The sequence below is a fragment of the Bactrocera tryoni genome, chromosome 3 (assembly GCF_016617805.1).
Source record: "Bactrocera tryoni isolate S06 chromosome 3, CSIRO_BtryS06_freeze2, whole genome shotgun sequence".
In the NCBI taxonomy this organism is placed as follows: Eukaryota; Metazoa; Arthropoda; class Insecta; order Diptera; family Tephritidae; genus Bactrocera; species Bactrocera tryoni.
This window is the reverse complement of record NC_052501.1, coordinates 46,195,634-46,204,460: the sequence shown is the minus strand read 5'-3', so window position 1 is coordinate 46,204,460 and position 8,827 is coordinate 46,195,634.

Below are 8,827 nucleotides of genomic sequence, written 5' to 3'. Positions count from 1 at the left end.
CCGTTTCTTTGTTTTTATTTATGTTTTGTTTTAGCGTTTCGCGCGCGATTTTCTGAGTGTTGTTCTCTGTTTCTTTTTTTTTATATATTTGTAAATGTGTTTGTATATATTGTATTGGTAGATTTTTCACCTACGGTAATTTTCTTCTTTCTGTTTGGGCAACTGCACTTTTCGTTTTTTAATGTTAGCACACTGCGCTCTTTTGGCTTGATTGCTTTTTTGTTTGTTTTAGTTTTTGCTTTTTGATTGCACGTACTTACTTTACAAAATATTGCATGTATTCATTTTGAATTTTTGAAATTCACTGCAGATTTTTTGTTTTTTTTTGTTTTTTGCAAAACTCAAATAAAATGCGTTACTGTATTGGGTACAATTTATAATTTTAATGTGGCAATCTAATTTTGTAAATAAAACTTTTTGTAAGAAAACTATATGCAGCAAAGTCGTTTCTAATTATAAGACCACCACTGTATAAATATTTCGGCAATTCACTGCACCTTTGTTTTTGTTGTCGGAATTTTTTTCTTTTATTATATTATGTGTGCATTTATTGTGTTACTGAGCATTTGCTTTGTTTTGTTTACCGCAATTTTTAAACTTTGTCACCACAACTTATGTACACTTTTATATACTTATGTTCTTTTCAATGCACTTTGTCACTGTTTAAAAATATATGTAAATTGTTTCTGTTTTGGTTTTGTGTTTTTATACTCTCGCAACAATGTTGCTAAGGAGAGTATTATAGTTTTGTTCACATAACGGTTGTTTGTAAGTCCTAAAACTAAAAGAGTCAGATATAGGATTATGTATACCAAAGTGATCAGGATGACGAGTAGAGTCGAAATCCGGATGTCTGTCTGTCCGTCCGTCCGTCTGTCCGTCCGTCTATCCGTCCGTGCAAGCTGTAACTTGAGTAAAAATTTAGATATCATGATGAAACTTGGTACACGTATTCCTTGGCTCCATAAGAAGGTTAAGTTCGAAGACGGGCAAAATCGGCCAACTGCCACGCCCACAAAATGGCGGAAACCGAAAACCTATAAAGTGTCATAACTAAGCCATAAATAAAGATATCAAAGTGAAATTTGGCACAAGGGATCCCATTAGGGAGGGGCATATTTTGACGTAATTTTTTCGGAAAAGTGGGCGTGGCCCCGCCCCCTACTAAGTTTTTTGTACGTATCTCGGAAACTACTATAGCTATGCCAACCAAACTCTACAGAGTCGTTTTCTTTAGGCATTTCCATATACAGTTCAAAAATGGAAGAAATCGGATAATAACCACGCCCACCTCCCATACAAAGGTTATGTTGAAAATCACTAAAAGTGCGTTAACGGACTAACAAAAAACGTCAGAAACACTGAATTTTACGGAAGAAATTGCAGAAAGAAGCTGCACCCAGGCTTTTTTTTTAATTGAAAATGGGCGTGGTCTCGCCCACTTATGGACCAAAAACCATATCTCAGGAACTACTCTACCGATTTCAATGAAATTCGGTATATAATATTTTCTTAACACCCTGATGACACGTACGAAATATGGGTGAAATCGGTTCACAACCACGCCTTCTTCCAATATAACGCTATTTCGAATTCCATCTGATGCCTTCTCTGTATAATATATACATTAGGAACCAATAATGATAGCGGAATAAAACTTTACAAAAATACGGTATTTGAAAAATATGTAAATGACGTATAATGAAATCTCGATTATCACTCTATCATGCGAGAGTATAAAATGTTCGGTGACACCCGAACTTAGCCCTTCCTTACTTGTTATTTATTAATTTATTTTTTTAAATATCCGAGGTGCCTTTCGGAAAGGCTCGAAGGACCATGTTTAAACCACTCAATTTTGGGGTATTCAAAATCAGCTTACACCCGCGATTAATAAAAATACTAGAGTAATTTGGTGCACAATTACTTTAATTTTTTGTATATTTAAAGCACAATAAAATTCAAAATATGTACATATGGATATGTTTAATTAAACGCAGCGACAAATGTTGTTGGGTTGAAATAAGATGCTGCTCGCTGGAATTGGGTTGACCCGAAGTTGGTTTTAGCTCGGGGGAACTTTGTTGCGGCGCAGTGCAGAACGGACACAGTGTAGAATCGAATACCTAGTGATGATCGAATTGTGAGTCGGAAGGTGTCGACGCGGCGCAGTGTATAAGCGAAAGTAAGAAACGATTGTGGCCGGGCGGCTTGTGTAGAACGAATTGTGTCTGCTTTCTCCTTGTCCATCCTTTTTGATGAGTGGGTGGATGTACAAGTGTGGTGAGTTGTCTTGTGTGCGAGTGTGGTGTCGTCAAGTATTAGTGTGTGCTAGTTTTTCCGATTAAAGTGGGGAATGCTTAACTCATTTAAACACCAATTCTAAAACTCTCAAACCCAGCTCACGGTTCTTGAATTCTTTTTCAGGTTTATCTCTTTCAATTTCTGCTTGCAATCTTCTTTCACTCAAAGCGTGAGCTTTTTCAGGCTTCTCTTTGGCTTTTTCAGGAATAATTATTTCCCTTACATTGCCTGGTGGCAGATTTTCATTGTTGGCAGTGTCAATTGGAGACGCAATTTCTTGGCCGACATCAGATTAAGTGATTTCAAGTATTTGGCTGGTCGCGCTTTCGTTCATAATGGACGTGCTGCCACTATCAATCACTTCAAACAGCAATCCACTTGTGGGTTTTGTTTCAAAAACATATTTAAGTTGATTAAATTGTGGGCACATCTGCAACACTTTGATTGGAAAATAGACATTAGTTAGTTAGTAGTTAAATATCATCGCATTCACTTCGCTTACCTTCAACACTCGACGCCCCAACATCAGACTCGAGAAGGCCTGCTCCAGTTGACATTCGTAAATCGCTTGCTTTTTTAAACGAAGCTTTTAGGTGCCGCCCTTCTCAATGAATTAGAAATTAATTTTTTACAAAATATTTGAGCTTTAGATGCCTATTAAAATAAAAATTATTGTTAAATAAATCGTTAAATAAGTGCTCACAGCAAAAGTTTCATTTACCTCTACTTCTGGAGCTTCCTGCAAGAAATCCATTATCCTGCAAGAAATCTCTTATACTTTGGATTTCTTTTTATTTGGATTTTCTCTCTTTAGCATTTTTTTATTTAAACCAATTTTTTCTATTTCTTCTTTTTTTTTGACAATGTTTTTATTTTTGACAACAGCTGATAATTTGCAAACGAGGGTTGCACATAATACAATGGCGTTTTAGTGTTGCTCTCTTGCAAGGATTTATAGCGTAAAAGCAAAAATATGCTCGCTACTTTGCAGTTGCAAGACCATTTGCAACAGATCCTGAACTGCCTTAATGTATTTTATTGTTCACGGTTCCTTTAAATATGGTACATATATAGTATTTTTGAGGCTATTATCTAGTTACTAAACTTAATGCATTCTGAGGACACATAATCTGAAGTAAATTACAAAGAGGTACTTTTTTAAAGACTTGAAATTGTTTCGTAAATTTCCACAAGTCCGATATGTCGGTCCAATATAGTGCATTTTTATAACAAAACTTCTTAAAATCCCAATCGCCGTACACCGAAATGACATAGCCCTTTCAGGAATATTATCCATTTATAGTTCCGCTGGTTTAAATTGTTCCTCGCCTAGTTTATGCAATATGACCGAATAAGTTTTTATTCAATATAAGATTAGGTTAAGTTATACCGACCGGTCAAAAAATCCTTTTTTGTTAATTTTCCCAAGTATTTTCAATTAAAATAATATTTAATACTTCTTTTATAAACGCACTATATTTACTGTATATATAGGGTACGAATATTTATGTTTGCGAAAAGAAATTGAATTTAGTTTGAAAAAAATAGATAAGCCGCTGCGTTTTCTGTAAGATTTTATATATTTATTGATTGTTTGTATTGTTTAACAGTTCAAAGATTGTTCGCCGCCTTATTTGCCATTCACTGATACGAGCAAAGTAATAACTCGTTATTAGTGCTCACATTCTTCAAAATGGTAATCGAAATGATCATCTTGCTGTGGTATAAGGTTGTCTGGCAATCCGTAGCAGAAAATTCACTTGTTCATTCTTTTCATTCCATTTTAATTTTTGATTTGGAGTCAAAAGACTCCAAATCTTTTTTTCTGCAATCCAAAAGAGAGTTCAATTTTATTTCTATAGCGACTGAATATTTTGTTAAAAATATTTATTTAGCTTTGTGATAAATTCCTAGAATTCACTTTAAATGCCGTTATAAAAGTGCTACATAATTTATATGTACAGTACTTGCGATTCATTCACCTCCTTCAAACATTTTATCTGATTCATTTGACAATTCGAAATTATTTAAAATGCATGCATCATGAACGCTATCTGAATAACCTACCACACTCCTTGAGCCTTAAGAGAATTAATTTCTTCTAATTTACTGATGTAGAAACCGCTTACGCGGTTATAGCCGAGTTAACAACAGCGCCAGTCATTTATTTTTTCGCAAGGTGGTGCCAATTGGAGATTCCAAGCGAAGCCAGCAACCTTGTCCCACCAACGCAGTGGAGGTCTTCTTTTGATTCCCCCGGCGGGTACTGCGTCGAATACTTTCAGAGCTGGAGTGTTTTCGTCCATTCGGACGACATGACCTGGCCAGCGTAGCCGCTGTCCTTTAATTAGCAGAAATATGTCAATGGCTCATCGTTCCGTCGAATGCGATATTCGCCGAGGCCAACGCGCAAAGGACCTGAAATCTTCTGCAGAATCTTTCTCTCGAAAACTCGCAACTTCGACTCATCAGATGTTGTCGTCGTCCATGCTTATGCACCATATACCAAGACGGGAATAATGAGTGACTTATAGAGTTTGCTTTTTGTTCGTCCAGGGAGACTTTACTTCTCAATTGCCTACTTATTCCAAAGTAGCACCTGTTGGCAACAGATATTTCACGTTGGATTTTGAGGCTGAAGTTGGTGGTGTTGCTACTGGTTCCAAAATAGACGAAAGTCTACGACTTCGAAGTTATAACTGTGACGTGGGTGTCTAGTCGTGAGTGCGACGACTGTTTGTTTGATGGCAGGATATATTTCGTCTTGCCCTCGTTTACCACCAGTCTTATTCATTCTGGAGAAAGAAGAACTATCGGTGCGGTTGTTAAAGACAATGATATTAATAACATCAGCATACGCCAGCAACTCTACACTTTTACTCTCTGTTTAGTTCTGCAGCTCGAACTATTTTCTCCAGAAGGCGCATGGTGAATATCTGGTCAGTTGTTGATTTTCCAGGTCTAAAGTCACACTGATAAGGTCCAATCAATTTGTTGACGTTGGGCTTTAATATTTCACACAATACGATCGATAGAACCTTATATGCGATTTTGAGGAGACTTATCCCACGGTAGTTCCCACAGATTATGGGGTCTCCCGTTTTATGGATTGGGCAAATCACACTTACGGCCTCTCTCTTTTTCTGCCTGCAAATGCGTCTCGCTTCCTCTCTCGTGTTGTGGTAGATCGTAACGTTGAGAGGTAAGCGGTCTGTTTTCTCTCCGCTGCGAAACGACATTCTTCATCTTCCATGCAGTTCTTTTGCATTTACCGAAAAGGAATAGTGCCGCCCCACAGTTCCCTTATACCGAGTTGTCGACGAGTGCTCTCAGAGAGCAGGAGTGCAAGTCGAGTAGAAAAACGCTCGGCTGTCTGTTGTGATTGCAGCTTCTCGACCTCGAACCTTGCTTGTGTTTGTTGACGAAAGTTTTTTGCTGCACAGAGACGGGTGCGTATCTTGGCTGCAACAAGATAGTGGTCCGACTCGATGTTAGGACCTCAGAGCGTACGCACGTCTAAAACACTGAAGACGTGTCTGCCGTCGATCTGGTTGGTGGCTTTTCGATCCGGAGACAGCTAGGTTGTTTCATGAATTTATCATTTGTGGATGTTTCCTCGTGGAGGCTGAACTTACCGACTGTTGCGCTAAAGATACCTTCTTCGCCCACTCTGGCGTTAAAGTTTCCAAGCAAGATTTTGACATCGTGTCGGGGACAGCTCTCATAGGTGCGCTCCAAGCGCTCATAAAAGGCATCTTTGGTTACATCGCCCTTCTCTTCCGTTGAGGCGTGAGTGCAAATCAGCGATATGTTAAAAAACCTTGCTTTGATGCGGATTGTGGCTAGACGTTCATTCACCGGGGTGAATGACAGTACTCGGCGACGGAGTCTCTCTCCCACCACGAATTACAAACCAAATTTACGCTGCTTTATATGGCCACTGTAGTAAATGCCTACTCGTTTCAGTCCTTGTCCCGTCCATCGCAACTCTCAAACGGCGGTGATGTCAACCTTTATTTTCACGTGGACATCAACCAGCTGGGCAGCGGCACCTTCCCAATTAAGAGACCGGACATTCCAGGTGCGTGCCCTTGAATCGTCATCAAAAGAGGGTCTCTCATCCGAGGCTGCTCATGCTTTTTCATTTGTAGTGTTTTTACGTGGCGGGTCCCAAGCCCAGTGCACAATCCTAGCGAGGGATGGTTCGTCATCTCACTTTAGCTAGCTTTCAAACGGATGTTTTCTGGCTACCCAGAGGATACTTGGTCAAATACCGGGAGTCGTGAGCTGCTTGAGCCATATGTAAAAGAATCGTTTCTGGCCACTCCCAAGTGAATGGCGATCAGAGAAGTTTCTTCACTCGCGTGAACTTCTACACATGACTCCATCATCCATAAATTTACTTCCTTGAAAAGTATGCTTCTGGATTTTATTATGTCCATGCTTCTAAAACGAACTTTTTGGTTTCCTCGGTTCTTGGCCAAAATATATATAATCTTTATATTTTAAAAGTGCATTAAAGACGCGTTCAGTTATATTGTAAAGTAAAGAAACACGTTAGAAAATTATGTGGAAAAATGGCAAACTCTGACCTGAATGACACCACCATTACTGATTCTAAATAAGCGCTCAATCTTTGACAGAGTAGCCCCTTCACCGCTAGATCTCAAGCGATATAATGCAATTTCGAGTTGTGTTTGGACTGGAAATTGTTTGCACGATCGAGCTGGGTTGAAAATATTTATTAAATTTAATATAGTTACAAAAGTTTTCCAAGTCAGACGAGTGATTTTCCTAAGTCCGTTTTCATTTAGTTCCTATAAAACTTCTGCTAAAAATAATTTACATTTGAATACACTATTTCAAAAAAATTGTACAGTGTGTACATATATTTACCCAAGGCCAACATACATATATACATCAGTTTCTCAAATATTTCGTCCTCTTTTTTCTTTTCGCTTCAGTCAACCAATAAATTTAGTCAATTAAAGTGCTGTCCTAACCAGAGTCGATGCAACAACAGAATTTATCAAGAAAAAGGAAATCCTGAAAGATTTTGCGTTACTGAAGACACTAAGATCTTTTTCTATATATATTTTTATTCGTTTGCAAAGTGTGGTAGCACTTTTGTATTGCACTATTTACCCATTTTAATCCCGCAATCGGAGGGGTGCTTCTCTAAATCTCAGCCGAATTCAACAATCATTTAATTGTTTAATTTTGCTACTTCCAATAATTTAATTTTCTACATTTTTATTTATACTTTTGATAAATAAAAAACAGCCGACTTATTGCAAAGCTGTCACGGAGCGCTCATTTAATCCAAATTGCCAAATTGCCATTTTGCCAATTTTCCAATAGGTATGATATAGTGCCATTTCGGCCCATTATTAATATGTCATGTTATTTAATTTTTTCAGTGTATTCAGTAAAGTGTTATAATTTTATCATTGAAAGATATACGCAAGAACAATATTTACAAATTATTCAAGTTTTCGTGTGCTTTTTCATTTTATGGTAGTAATAATCGTCCACCTGTGCTCGCTATTCGTCCAATTGTTGAAAATTTCGAGCGTACATTTTCTTTACATAATGTTCAAGTGCCAAGGCTGCTATATATATTTCTGGCCTAATAATGAAAATAGGAATATTTATTAACGAAAATGGTTTTATTGTTTTTCAAAATATTCTCCATCAAGATTTATACATTTTTGCATGCGCTTAAACCAATTTTCGAAGCACTTTTCCCACTCCGATTGAGACACCTCCAAAACATGGGTTTTGAATGCTTCAACAGCATCTTCTGGCGAAGAAAATCGTTGACCACGCATTATTTTCTTGATGTGTGGGAAAAAAGAAGTCATTGGGTGCCAAGCCAGGGCTCAGTTCGACGTTTTGGCCGGTCAAAAAGGCGCTGGTTTGAGCCGATGTGTGAGAGCTCGCATTGTCATGGTGCACAATGATTCGTCTTCTCTTGTTCGTTTTTCAAATTTCTCCGAAGACTTCAGGCAAACAAATGGTGGTGTACCACTCAGAATTGACCGTTCTACGTTGCTCAAGCGGAATAGTGGCCACATAGACAGTTTTGCCGAAGAAACTGGTGACCATTTGCTTCGAAGTGCTTCTTCCTCGAACAACTTTCGTTGGATTTGGCTCGTCTTGGAAGACCCACACGGTCGATTGCTGTTTTGTTTCGGGCTCATACGCATAGATCCATGATTCGTCACTTGTGACGATCTTATAAACGTCTTTTGAAGCACCGCGATCGTATTTTTTCAGCATTTCTTTACACCAATCCACACGAGCCTTTTTTTGAGCGATTGTCAAATTGTGCGGGATCCAACGAGAACAAACCTTTTTTACGGCCAGGTGTTCATGCAATATCGAATGTATGCTGGTGGGAGAAATGCATCGGCATGCCTCTATCCGAAGGTATGTTACATGACGGTCTTGCATTATCAGTTCACGTACGGCATCGATGTTTTCTGGCACAACGGCTGTTTTTGGGCGACCTTCACGGATT